General features: G+C 38.5%; 1 pseudogene; it reads right to left on the minus strand.

Annotated features, from left to right (window-relative positions):
- Positions 1-11124: 11124 nt before the first annotated feature.
- LOC149183738 (gamma-glutamylcyclotransferase 2-3 pseudogene) lies at positions 11125-11712 on the minus strand (annotated as a pseudogene).
- Between the last annotated feature and the right edge of the window lie 2110 nt (positions 11713-13822).

Below are 13822 nucleotides of genomic sequence, written 5' to 3' on the forward strand. Positions count from 1 at the left end.
TTCTTCATTGAAGACCGTGCCCTTTTATATGGTAAAGTCCTTGATTATCAACGAAGGTTATACATGTGACTGTTTTGTATATCCAGCCCGGTTACTCAAGAGGGCGAAGCGTGGAATTATCGGAAGGAGCGCTGCTGATGGTTTAATTTTATGATAAAATAGCTGTGTATTAATACATGGTCGATTTTTCCATTTGGCAATCGGTCTCAGGATTGACTGTTAAGGCGTGGGTATTTACGCCTCTGCTGATATCTTGTGAGCCGTTATATATATATGCTGATATCTTGTGAGCCATTATATATAGTGAAGTTTGACTGCGGCGTAAGTGGATATTAATATTGTCTGCATATTATATGCTGTGTTAATTTGCACCAGGTCCACGGCATAAACAAGTTCTATAATTGGGAGCGATATGATATAAATTACAATCGTATAAGATGGACCGTTGAACAACAGATTCTATTTGTATGGGTTCTGTTCTATCTGCGTTATATATTGAGCAGTGCCGAGTTATATCTGCGTGGATTGGAGCTGATATAGCGCAGACACATATATCTATTGTGTAATCCGCCAGAGCTAACGATATATCCAGAGGAGTTTTATATATGATAACATGCTGTGCGTATATACCATGAAGGCACATGTATATTGTGTGCGTCAGTCCAAAATTCGGATGGTTCTGTAAAAAGGATTTAAACAGAGGCCAGTGCGTTAAACAAGCCAGCACATAATCACCGGGTGGAACAGGAGATAAGGAAATTCCGTTGCGGTATGATTACAATTATAATGCTGTGTCATTGGTATTTTAAATCTGAGGTAAGGCGCATTCTTTAGTTGTGCTCAGTCAAGATATTTTGAGATTGATTATGGGATATATAGCCGTAAGCTGGGTGTATGGTAAATTCGATTCTTTGTTAAATAAAGCCAGCTATATAACCAACGCAATATCAATTGAATGGAGAACGTATGGGAAAGCTGTATGTCCATGCGATGATATGCGTATGTGAATGCTGCATGCTGTATAGCAGAATAGAGGCCGAGGCGAATCTATAACCGGTGGAAATTATATACAGATAATTCTGTTAATTGTTTGGGACTGCAGTTTATGTGGCTTGTATGCGTGACGGTAGTGTGTGGAATTCGCCAGACAGAGATTTTTGATTTGGGCAAACGCTGAGATTTCATTTTTATATGCATGAAGTCAGAGATTCTGGGTTGGCGGGATTTGTCCGCCATCATTTTTGGTATCAGAGCTTGGCTTTGTTGAAATGATTGGTTTGTTTAATTTTGAATTGGGTTTTACTGACAAGAAATAGATTGAGGATTGATGGTTGCAGCGTCCGAGGAGGTGAATAGAATGGCAGATCGTTGCAAATGGTACAACGCTGGAATGAAGTTCATTCCTGGTCAAAAAACGCAGATATAAAGGTATGAAAACTGGATTCATTATGTGGTTCTGAACCTGGAGTAAGACGCTTATATAGATGGAAATTTTAAGTCCAAAGAATGTTGTTAAATTGCAATGAAATTTGTAAACATGGAAAAATTGTAATGCATTGGGTTAATGGAGTTCCATTATGATAATGATGAAGACTGTGGCAAATTGAAGGGCGCAATTTAGTTGGTTGACTTCCAAATTGGGATTTGAATAACTTTGTTAAGTTGTTAAGATAACTCAAGGGCGCATTTAACTGAATCTAACACATGGGAAAGAATTTGTGATGGTATGTTGGTGATGAAATGAATGAGGGACTTAAGGCATAGTTCTGGTGTTGTGAAGCATCTAAAATCTGATTGATAAATAATTTGATGTTTGAGAAATGATTATTGTGAAAAGGTTTCATAACCATAAATATGAAAGAAAGCTTCTGCATGTTGAAATGGGAGAAAGATGAATTTGCCAGTGATTGATATTTGAAGTTTGGGAATTTGCTGAGTATGGTAATTTGAAGATCCTGGTATTGCAGGCTAGGCTCTAGGCTTGCATCAATTTTTGGTAAGATGATATGTTTTTGAAGAATAGAATATTGTAGTCTTTGCATTGAAATATTATTGCAACTAACAGATAAAGGAAGCTGGTGAAAGTTTCTAGGTGAAACATAGAGGTGGCAGAACCTTGAGGAAATCCAATAGAGATTGGATAAGGAAGACAGTTGTAAACATGGAGATGAGTTGAAGCTAGGAAGAGCAAAGAGAAGTGCTCAAAGGAGGTTCCGGAGATAGAACCAATTGCTTGCCAAAAGACCGAGTGAGGAGGGCTTGGTGAGGTAAGTGGCGGCAGGACAGGACTTGCTGCGAAAGAGGCTTTAGTGCAACTCATAGTAAAGTGAGTAAGGAACTCATAGAGATGGAAATGATGATGACTAGTGACAGTCATAACAAAGGTTCTGAAATAAATCACAGCAGAGGACAAAAGGAGAAGGATGCCAAGGCAGTTGGCATACAGAGACAGTTAAGCAAAGAGGAATATGAAAGGGAGAAGGCTGAGATAGCAGTTCAGCTTGAGGTATTAATGGAGATGTTGCAAAGAAATGAGGAAAACCAGAAGCATGGTTATGTCATAAGAAAGAAGTTGAGGTGGCAGAGACTACAAGAGAAGTGGAATCATCAGGTAAATTTGCGGTTGATAAAGGAACTAAGGGAACTTGAACAGGTTATAGATGCCAGACAGAGGATAGAGAAGCTCGAAACAGTTGAGCTACAACAAAAGGAAGATGTTGAAGTTTCGTTATGTTACCCAGAGAGTGGACCATTACTTTTTGAAAGTGATGAAGAGCTAGAGGAGTTGAATCATATGAATGATTCAAAGCAGCCCAAAGATTTGATGACTGAAGCATCAAATAAGACCGTAAGGTCTTGTGATTTTAAAACTAATGATTTGTGTGTGATTGCAGGTTTGGAAGAACATCTACTGAAGGATGTTAAGGAAGATTTAGGAGAAGAAAGACCATGTGAGGAAATGGAAGATCGTGTAAACTTTCCGAAGTCCACTCCAAGTAAAATCATTGAGCTATATAGAGAATTAGACTTTCAAAGGAGGAAATTGGAAGAACAGAGGATGAATGTCCAGGATAGATTGCTGATGAAGGATGACAAAGCAGTTGTCATAAATGATAATCAAGATGAAATTGCAGGTGACGAGCAAAGGAATGTTGCAAAGGGAAAGGAAGATTGGGAGGCCGCAACATCCATAGTGACAGCAAGAGCAACATGGGTTATTGAAGATGTTGGAAACAATCAGCAAACAGAGGACATACTAGACAAAGAAATTGAGTTGATAAGGAGATTAATGATGAAAACATCCCAGAGAAAGACAACCGAAAGAAAGAAAAGGAACGATAACAAGAGAATGACAATGAGAGATTGCAAGAGCAGAGCAGGTGGAGCACTACAACACAAAATATGGAAACCTGGAAGACAACAACAGATGACAACAACAGTGAAGCAATCAACAAGCACGGAAGGATTACAAAATAAAATTTGGGATCCAGGAGGAGGTATCCAGACTTATGACCAGGTGGTCATGAATTTTCTTACATGGGGAGTCTGATGCAGGAGCATCAAGACCATTTTTTCATTTGTAAATATGTGATTATAGGGGGTGTGACAATTTTTAATATTTTGTTAATTAATTTGTTATTTTTAATAAAATAGGAGAAAGTGAGGATTTTGTAAATATTCTTTTAAGGAATATGAGAGAAAATAGAATTAGATAGAAATTCTAGGAAGTAGAAATGCTATGTACGGGACTTAGTTGAGTCCACACCTAAAATCTATTTAAATTAGATTTAGTTGCAAAACTTTAGGGACAGATCTAGATTTTAGGGATGTTGAGAGATTTAGGGGTTTGTTGAGGAAGTGAAGGGATTGAGCATTTAATTAAATGATTTTTTTTAAATTGTATAAATAGGAGGGCTTTTTGAGGGAAAATACAGGAGAGATTGTGAGAGAGGTTGATTGAGAACAGGCTTGATCAGCAAGGCTGTAAGCCTTCAGCTTGTAAAAGGGCCATAGATTGTTTCTCTGGCCATGAATGTATAACTGTGTGACTGTTTGTTTTATGTAAATATAAGTATGTTGAATTCGATTGTATGGACATGGTTGTGTTTAAGAAAATTCTGAGATATGGTTTGGTTGAAGTTGCCTTTCTTTCAATGCGCAATTCCTGTGAGAGCTTGATGTTTTAAAATGTTGGACTTGTGTGAATTGCGCTCTGCGTTCTATTATTAATAGGCCTCTGTAATACGCATGCGCGGTGCGGTATATTTACCCACCGAAATCATTCCATAATAGCTGATTCTTCATTGAAGACCGTGCCCTTTTATATGGTAAAGTCCTTGATTATCAACGAAGGTTATACATGTGACTGTTTTGTATATCCAGCCCGGTTACTCAAGAGGGCGAAGCGTGGAATTATCGGAAGGAGCGCTGCTGATGGTTTAATTTTATGATAAAATAGCTGTGTATTAATACATGGTCGATTTTTCCATTTGGAAATCTGTCTCAGGATTGACTGTTAAGGCGTGGGTATTTATGCCTCTGCTGATATCTTGTGAGCCGTTATATATATATATATGCTGATATCTTGTGAGCCATTATATATAGTGAAGTTTGACTGCGGCGTAAGTGGATATTAATATTGTTTGCATATTATATGCTATGTTAATTTGCACCAGGTCCACGGCATAAACAAGTTCTATAATTGGGAGCGATATGATATAAATTAAAATCGTATAAGATGGACCGTTGAACAACAGATTCTATTTGTATGTGTTATGTTCTATCTGCGTTATATATTGAGCAGTGCCGAGTTATATCTGCGTGGATTGGAGCTGATATAGCGCATACACATATATCTATTGTGTAATCCGCCAGAGCTAACGATATATCCAGAGGAGTTTTATATATGATAACATGCTGTGCGTATATACCATGAAGGCACATGTATATTGTGTGCGTCAGTCCAAAATTTGGATGGTTCTGTAAAAAGGATTTAAACATAGGCCAGTGCGTTAAACAAGCCAGCACATAATCACCGGGTGGAACAGGAGATAAGGAAATTCCGTTGCGGTATGATTACAATTATAATGTTGTGTCATTGGTATTTTAAATCTGAGGTAAGGCGCATTCTTTAGTTGTGCTCAATCAAGATATTTTGAGATTGATTATGGGATATATAGCCGTAAGCTGGGTGTATGGTAAATTCGATTCTTTGTTAAATAAAGCCAACTATATAACCAGTGCAATATCAATTGAATGGAGAACGTATGGGAAAGCTGTATGCCCATGCGATGATATGCGTATGTGAATGCTGCATATTGTATAGCAGAACAGAGGCTGAGGCGAATCTATAACCGGTGGAAATTATATACAGATAATTCTGTTAATTGTTTGGGACTGCGGTTTATGTGGCTTGTATGCGTGACGGTAGTGTGTGGAATTCGCCATACAGAGATTTTTGATTTGGGCAAACGCTGAGATTTCATTTTTATATGCATGAAGTCAGAGATTCTGGGTTGGCGGGATTTGTCCGCCATCAAAGTGCAACAAGTGTCACTTGCACAAAAAACAACAGAATCTAAGATGGATGGTTTAAGGAAAGATGTAGAAGCTAAGATTGATGGTTCAAAGAAAGGTGTAGAAGCTAAGATGGATAGTTTAAAGAAAGGTGTAGAAGCTAAGATGGATGGCACGGAAGCTAAGATGAATGGCATGGATGCTAAAATTGATGGCATGGATGATAAGATGGAAGAATTGAAGATAAATATGAATAAGTTGCTACAAGAAATGGTCACTAATGGTGAAAGGGTAGTAAAGGAAACTCATGATGAGAACAAAAGAAATGTTAATCATGATTCCATAGACTCTAATGTTGGATCGAAGACCCACCATATTCCAAAAATCGATATGAGGAAGTTTGATGGCAAGGATCCCGCAACATGGATATTACAAATGGAGCAATTTTTCGATCTCAATAATGTGCAAAACACACAAAAGGTACGTATTGCAACTTTATATTTGGAACCAAATCAGTTTGTATGGTATCAATGGCTTTGCTCTCGTAAACAAATTATCACTTGAGCAATTTTTACGGAAGAATTGGCAGCACACTATGAGGATACAAAAAGCAACACTTTTTTTAGCCAATTGATAAGTCTCAAACAAAAGGGTTCAATAATGGAGCACATTGAGGAGTTCCAAAAATTGAACATAAGGGTAAAAAATATTCCAGAGGAGCATAGGATTGATGTGTTCATAGGGACTTTAAAGGATAATATCCAACATGATGTTTGCCTTTGGGAACCTGATTCATTAGAGAAGGCATTCAGGTTAGCAAGAAAAATGGAAAGCAAAATTATGGCAACCAGGAAGCATACCACTCACAACTATAAAGATGGAAGTGTTGTTGCCCCTAGTCTTCCACAACCTATAAGGTTGACACCACAACAATTGGAAGAAAAAAGAGCAAAAGGGCTTTGTTACAGTTGTGATAACAAATACACTAAAGGTCATAAGTGTGCTGAGAAGAAATTATTCTACATAGATTGTGAAGAGGAAGAAGAAAAGGAGCAAGAAAGGTCAAAAGAAGAGATATACTCCAAGAACAAAGCCTAGATAAAGAAGAAATGAATCCGACCATATCTTGTAATGCATTGGCGGGAATTACCACTCCTCAAACCATCAAGATAGAAGGACAAATCAAGAAGAAAAAGGTAATAGTGTTGATTGATTCAGGAAGTACCCACAATTTTATTCATTGTAAGGTAGCAAAAGAATTGAATTGCTTCTTATATCCAGCACGAGAGTTTCGAGTTATGGTTGCAAATGGAGGAAAAATAAATTGCTCTGGAAAGTGCCATAATATCAAGCTATCCATGGGAGAATATGTATTAACTAGCCCAATGCTTTCCATTCCAATGGGAGGTGCTGATGTTGTACTAGGAGTCCAATGGCTACAATCCTTGGGTACAATAGCTTTTAATTTTCAAGAACTTTTCATGAAATTTTATGTGGAAGGAAAGGAAGTTGAATTAAGGGGTATTGCAGGGAAACCGAGAAAGATAATCAGCTCTAACGGTATGACAAAGCTTCTAAAAAAGGAGAAAAGAGGTGTAATTGCACAATTATGTTCGCTAGATGTTCCACATTGGAATCATCTATTTCTCCAAATCTCCAAAAAGTCTTGGACAATCATTCCAAGGTATTTGAGACTCCCAAAGGTCTCCCACCTATTCGTGATCATGATCATGCTATTCATTTGATTCCAGGAAGTGTTCCTCCAAACATCAGGCCGTACAGATATCCCTATGCCCAAAAGAGTGAAATTGAACGTATGGTTGTAGAAATGCTAGAGGCTAGTATAATTCAACCGAGTCAAAGTTCTTTCTCTGCTCCAGTAGTATTGGTGCATAAGAAGGATGGATCATGGCGCATGTGTCCAGATTATAGGGAGCTCAGCAAGCTCACTATTAAAGATAAGTTTCCCATTCCTGTCATTGATGAATTACTGGATGAATTGCATGGATCAATTTACTTCACCAAGTTGGATCTTCATTCAGGATATCATCAAATCAGAATGAAGACTGAAGACATTCCGAAAACATCATTTAGAACTCATGAGGGTCATTATGAATTTTTGGTCATGCCTTTTGGCCTTACCAATGCACCTTCAACATTTCAAGGTTTGATGAATTCCATTTTCAAACCATTCCTTAGAAAATTTGTGTTAGTATTTTTTAATGATATACTAATCTACAACAAGTCTTGGAAGGATCATATTGAACATGTTGACTGGGTGCTACAACAATTGGAGGAGAAACAATTATATGCAAAAATATCCAAATGTTTCTTTGGAGTACAAGAGGTGGAATATCTGGGTGATATTGTATCTCATGAAGGAGTTAAGGTATACCCTAGCAAAATTAAAGCCATTAAGGAATGGAAAATCCCCACATCCATAAAGCATATGCGAGGATTTCTCGCGTTGACAGGGTATTATCACAAGTTTGTTAAGAATTATGGGAGAATAGCAGCACCTCTAACAACATTATTGAAGAAAGATGCATTTTCATGGACTCCAAAAGCAACAAAGGCCTTCGAGCATCTTAAAGGGGCAATGTGCCAAGCACCGGTCTTAGCTACACTAGACTTCACAAAAACCTTTATTGTGGAATGTGATGCTTCAGGAAATGGAATTGGTGCTATTTTAATGCAAGTTGAAAGACCCATTGCTTTCGAAAGTCGTCTAATCAAGGGAAAGTTTTTACACAAAGCTATTTATGAGAAGGAAATGTTGGCAATACTCCATGCACTTAAGAAATGGCGACCCTACCTGATGGGAAGACACTTCAAGGTAAAAAAGGATCATGATAGCCTTAAATACTTTTTAGAACAAAGATTATCCTCTGAAGAGCAACAAAAGTGAGTCACAAAGATGTTGGGTTATGACTTTGAAATCATCTACAAAAAAGGGAAGCAAAATGTGGTGGCAGATGCACTCTCAAGAAAGGATGAGGATGTGGAAGCATTGTTGTGTGCCATTTCTATTATCCAACCAGATTGGATAAATGAAGCAAGGGAGGAATGGAAGAATGACGAAGAATTGTGGGCACTTATTCTAAAGTTACAACAAGACTCCAGTACATCTGATACATTTAGCTGGCAAAATGATTCGTTTTGGTACAAAGATCGCTTATACCTCTGTAAGAATTCCTAGCTAAAACAAAAGATTCTTATGGAATTGCACACTTCTCCCTTAGGAGGGCACTCAGGATTTTTAAAAACTTACCACAGGGTTAAGAAGGAATTTTTTGGGAGGTCCTTCAATCAGATATTCAAAAGTTTGTGGCAGAATGTTCGGTTTGCCAACAAAATAAAGTTGAAACAATTAAGACACCGGGTCTATTACAACCTTTATCCATTCCAAGCCAACGTTGGGAGGAGATTTCAATGGATTTTGTCACAGGTTTACCCAAGTCTGAGGGAAAGAGTGTCATCATGGTGGTAGTTGACAGACTTACCAAGTATGCACACTCTTGTGCATTGTTATCACAAAATCACAACTGAAGGGCTGCTGATCAGGCAGACTCTGTGTAACTATTTCAGACCAAGCTTTTGACTAAGGATTAGCCTCCCTAGCCTGAGAGGGCTCTCTCAAGAAAAGGTTATTGATTTTTGAATGTTGATAAGAGGGCTAACTCTTGTACAATAGATTTAATGTAAGCATAACTGGTTGGAAACACACCAAAAGATATCTCATTGGGCTATGGAGTCTATAATATCAAGTAAACAAGAAAAACACAGTGAACCCATAGAAATCAAGGCTCTTAGCATTACAAGTCAAACATATTCCACCACACATAGCTTGCTGTATACACAGGAAGTCAGAGCATATAAGTATGAATTCTGAGTGATTGCATACAACAAAACCATAAAATAACATAAGGTATAACACATCATCACTTCATTTGACCATGACAATCCTTCGAGAATCTTGAGAAGAGTATAACTCTGTTTTACTATTACTGTCAAAAAAGATCTTACAGTGGCCCAAAACAACACACTTTTTCTATTAAGTATCCAACCCTTTCTACATCTAACCTTGGCCCATATATAGGCAAGCAAACTAAAACACCTCGAGCTTCCTCCTCCAGCATGAGGGGAGCCTCGAAGGTGGCTATTAACTACTCCTACATGCTTTTAACTACTGCATTAATTACAAACATGCTGAACTAAAATTACACACAATCCTAATCCAACTAAAATACTAATTTCATTCTCCTCGCAGACTTGATGCTTTCTTGGATGCTGGACAGCTGTATGATTTTCATTATGGCTAAGATATGTTAAGGGAGCATTCACCGAGCAAGCTGGTCTCGGATGCTAGCTGTAAGACAGCTTATTAATTGATAAAATTAATCACCCTATATCCACGGTCCCCTGTCTTCCATTCCTCTTCATCATTTAAAGACCACACTCCGAGTTCTTTGAACCTTCAATTAACAACGCATAACCACCATATGCTATATGATCTGGATACTTTAAGGACCAACAGGTGTATCAACCGAACATTCTGGTAACTCCACCAATACCCTAGTAGCTCGGTCATAAATTGCCTTTGAGAAAACTTTATGAAAATAAACAAAATATTTTATTTTCCCTTCAAGACCTACACCTGTCACTGTTTGAGTTGTTATGAAACCCATGTATGATCTCCCTGCCTGAGTTTGAGACCTTCTTTTACCATTAACTGACCTCATCATCAAAATTCATTGTTTTTCCACAAAACAACATTCTACAGCAGTTTCGTAGCGCGCTACGAAACTGCTGTAGATGTCAAAACAGAACCTATGTATCTTTGAAGCGTTTTCTACTTAGATTCATGATCTCTTCAGACATTTGTACAGCTATTAGGAACCTAAATAGTTTTAAGAAGATGAAGCTTGCTTCTGTCATTACATATCACAGCCAACTTGATTAGCATCAAACCAATAAAAAGCTTCATAAATCCCAACTGGAACATAAAGTCACTGTAGTATTCCTTGCTGTCTTCAAATCTTCAAATGAGGTGTTCTTTTTCAAAGTACAGATCTTAAAGTTGGAAGAATTCAACACTTGGACATTAAGCTCCTTAGGATTATCAAACCAAACTATCTCACCCTACTGTACCAATTTGACTGGGTCTACATATATCAATTTCGGCTTGTCTGTCAGAATCAGCTGCATCTTTTTGTTGTAGAGTTTCTGAATTTTCTTAACCAATGAAACCATCACAATGAACTCCCCTGGATCTAGAAATTTCTCCCATTTAGAGTCAAAAGCATCGATAGTATAAAATTTAGCCTTGTGCTCCTAATTCTCTACTGTCACTGATTTTCTTTTGGATGAAGGATTCGATGAAGATATAATTCCTACAGGGACTCTGTTTTTTATGCATAGAACCTAGAAATCAAAGCTGCAATGTGAGCACTAACAATTTTATCTCTCAATGGATCCACAATAACATCAGAGATATTTTAGATTGAGGCAGCGCATGTTATAGAACTCAAAAGGCTCGGCAAAATATCCTTTAAAACAATCACGTGAATAAGACAACAAATTGCTGAAGTTCACACTGAAGTTCAGTTACTTTGCATCTCCATTTGAAGTAGCATTTCCATCTTTGCATGTTAATACTTTCCTAACTGCATTTGCGAGGTCTGTCACGTGACTGTTATTGCAACCTATCTCAAGTAGAGCTGTCTCTAGTTGAAAGAGATATTCAATGTTAGGCCTGGAAAGACTCACAGCTTCAACCATTTGCTGAGCCATCATTTCCAATGGTGCAGGGTCCAGGTAATTCTTATTCGAATTCTTGTCTGTTGATGCAATGTACACAAGGACTCCAGATATAGCTGGCTCTGTTGAATCCCCTTCAAAATAGAAATCAACGTAGGCCTTTTGGTCATATTCCTTCTCTCTCACTTCTAAATAAGATAAAACAATATCTTCAGCTTGCTGTCCAGAAACCCTGTAAGCAACGCCTCAACTGGTGTGGTCATCGTGAGGCTCGAGTGTAACAGTCCTGCCTGGATTGGCAAGGGTTCCTCTATGGTCTGTGCTCCCTTGATGGAAAAGACGACGGTAGCCTTTGATGAAAACAACTCGTCGTTGGTCATATTGGAAACCCGCCTTCCATATTATGAAACCGTAATCAAACACCCACAGACCCATCACCTCCGCCTTGCCGTCGACCTCCCTCAATTCTACAACCTCCAGGGGATGTCATTCACTAGTGCAAAATCTCGTGATTATTATAAGCCTCTGTTTATGCAAGATTTTCTTGAACTGTAGCTTTTAAGTGAGCGCCAGAAATTATAATGAGAATTCTCCTTCTTTAAGCCAACAGCTGGAGCATGTAACCAACACGATTACCCCTTTTAACGACGCCAGCTCTTATGCCACTAATAATGGCGGCCTTGTAGCATATAAAAAACAACTCGACTACCCCTTTTCCGGCAAAGAAAAACAAATATCAACCAGGTGTCTCTGTCTTTCATCGGTGGCAGAGCAAATGAACGAACAGCTAATATCTTCGTTTGCCACATATCTATCCCGGTGTCATTAATCATGGCAACCCTATGGCAATCAAAACCTTTATAAAAACCACTTTACATTTGGCATTTTATCACTGCATTGCATAAGAGAAAATTCGAATACTGATATTGTCATACAGTTAATGCGCATTCTCCAAAGACGCCATAACAGGAAGATCGGCACTTAAAGTACCACTACGCATGCCAATTTTATATACATTAGCATCAAGAGAAGGGCGCACAGGAATCTGACTTATTCCAGAAACATATGCCGGAAAGGGTGGATCATGTGCAGATGGGGAATCAACACCGGCACGGGCAAGAAACACAGAAGATTGTGTTCTTCGACAATTTCCTCCAACTTCATTTCTCGGATCCCTGCTAACAGGCCGTGAAACTATAAAACACTCCCTTTCTTCAAAGAGTCTAAGCCTCTCAGCATACTTTCAAAGGCACTAACTTGCTGTTTGCCGGTTTGAAGAACACTTTCATGGCTTCTTTCAGGAGCTTGTCTAAAAGGCTTTCTCAATGCCGGATTCCTCAAGGGCTGTGTACCTCTGTCACGATTTGATGGAGAAACATATCTCTTATAAATATCTCCTACCTCCTTATTTATAAGCCTCCGTATTACAACATTAAAACTTGAAAATATGCGTTGTGAGCGCTCTGGCCAGGTTTTTTACAAACATGCGATAACATGTTCTTGCCATAGGAAGAACCTCACTCGTAGCATCTCCACGGCGCCACGCAACACTTTATAAAGTCTTCATAATCGGTCAGCTGAACGTTGTATTTCAGGAGCACCAGCTCAATATTCTAACACGAGCAATGCATAATCACAACACTTGGCACAGAGAATTGCATTACGATCATTCTTGGCACAATCCACGATGCTAGGAAGAATGCGAGCAACTTAACAATTACATAACATCGTCTTTATACAATTATCTGCTAATCCAACAATCACAAGGACTGTTATGACTACAAGTTTAAAGAGAACTGGTATAAACAATTCAGCATAGGCCTCAAAATCGCCTAATAGCTCTTTCGACAACAAGCTCAATAAATGGCATGCCTGTTTCACCATACTAGATCGACGATCAGATAACTGAACAGTCAAAGGTCCCACAAGCTGCTTCAACAGTGCTGGAAAGCATCCATAATCAGGAGTACCTCCAAAAACAAGACCTTCAACTTTTTGCATAGCAGCGATCCTTACTGACTAGTCCTGCTCTGGTGTAAGCATCCCAGCAATCTTATCCATTTCTCTGACTACAGCTTTTGTCCATTTGCCCGCACGCCAAATTTTCCTTCATTATCATTACCCATAAGGCGCAAAAAGGCCATATACACAGGGGCTATTCTAAGCTGGAATGCTACAAAGAAAAGACATAATTGTTGACCAAAACAGCTGAAAACCATCAGCATTCATGTTGCTTTTTTCCACCTTATAAGGATTAGGTTTTACATATTGATGATTGAAGGTGTAGCCATTGTGCATGTTTACCTTGTGATCATTTCTCAAATGAGTCACAAGCGCTGGAATGTCCCCAGCAACTGAGCACTCAGAATCTGCATAAGGGAAACTGAAAGGTCTGAACATACATTGTTGTTCATGCTTTAACTTGCTACAATATGGGAATATGTCGTGACAACCAAGCTTTTGATGTCTGCAAGGACAAAAACCAAACATCCTATATTCCCCAGTTCATATCCGCTAGTGAGGCAATGGTTATGTACCTTCAACT

Source organism: Pinus tabuliformis, chromosome 3_2 (genome assembly GCF_031772625.1).
Source record: "Pinus tabuliformis cultivar Carrire ecotype Pingquan chromosome 3_2, CPIR1, whole genome shotgun sequence".
NCBI lineage: Eukaryota > Viridiplantae > Streptophyta > Pinopsida > Pinales > Pinaceae > Pinus > Pinus tabuliformis.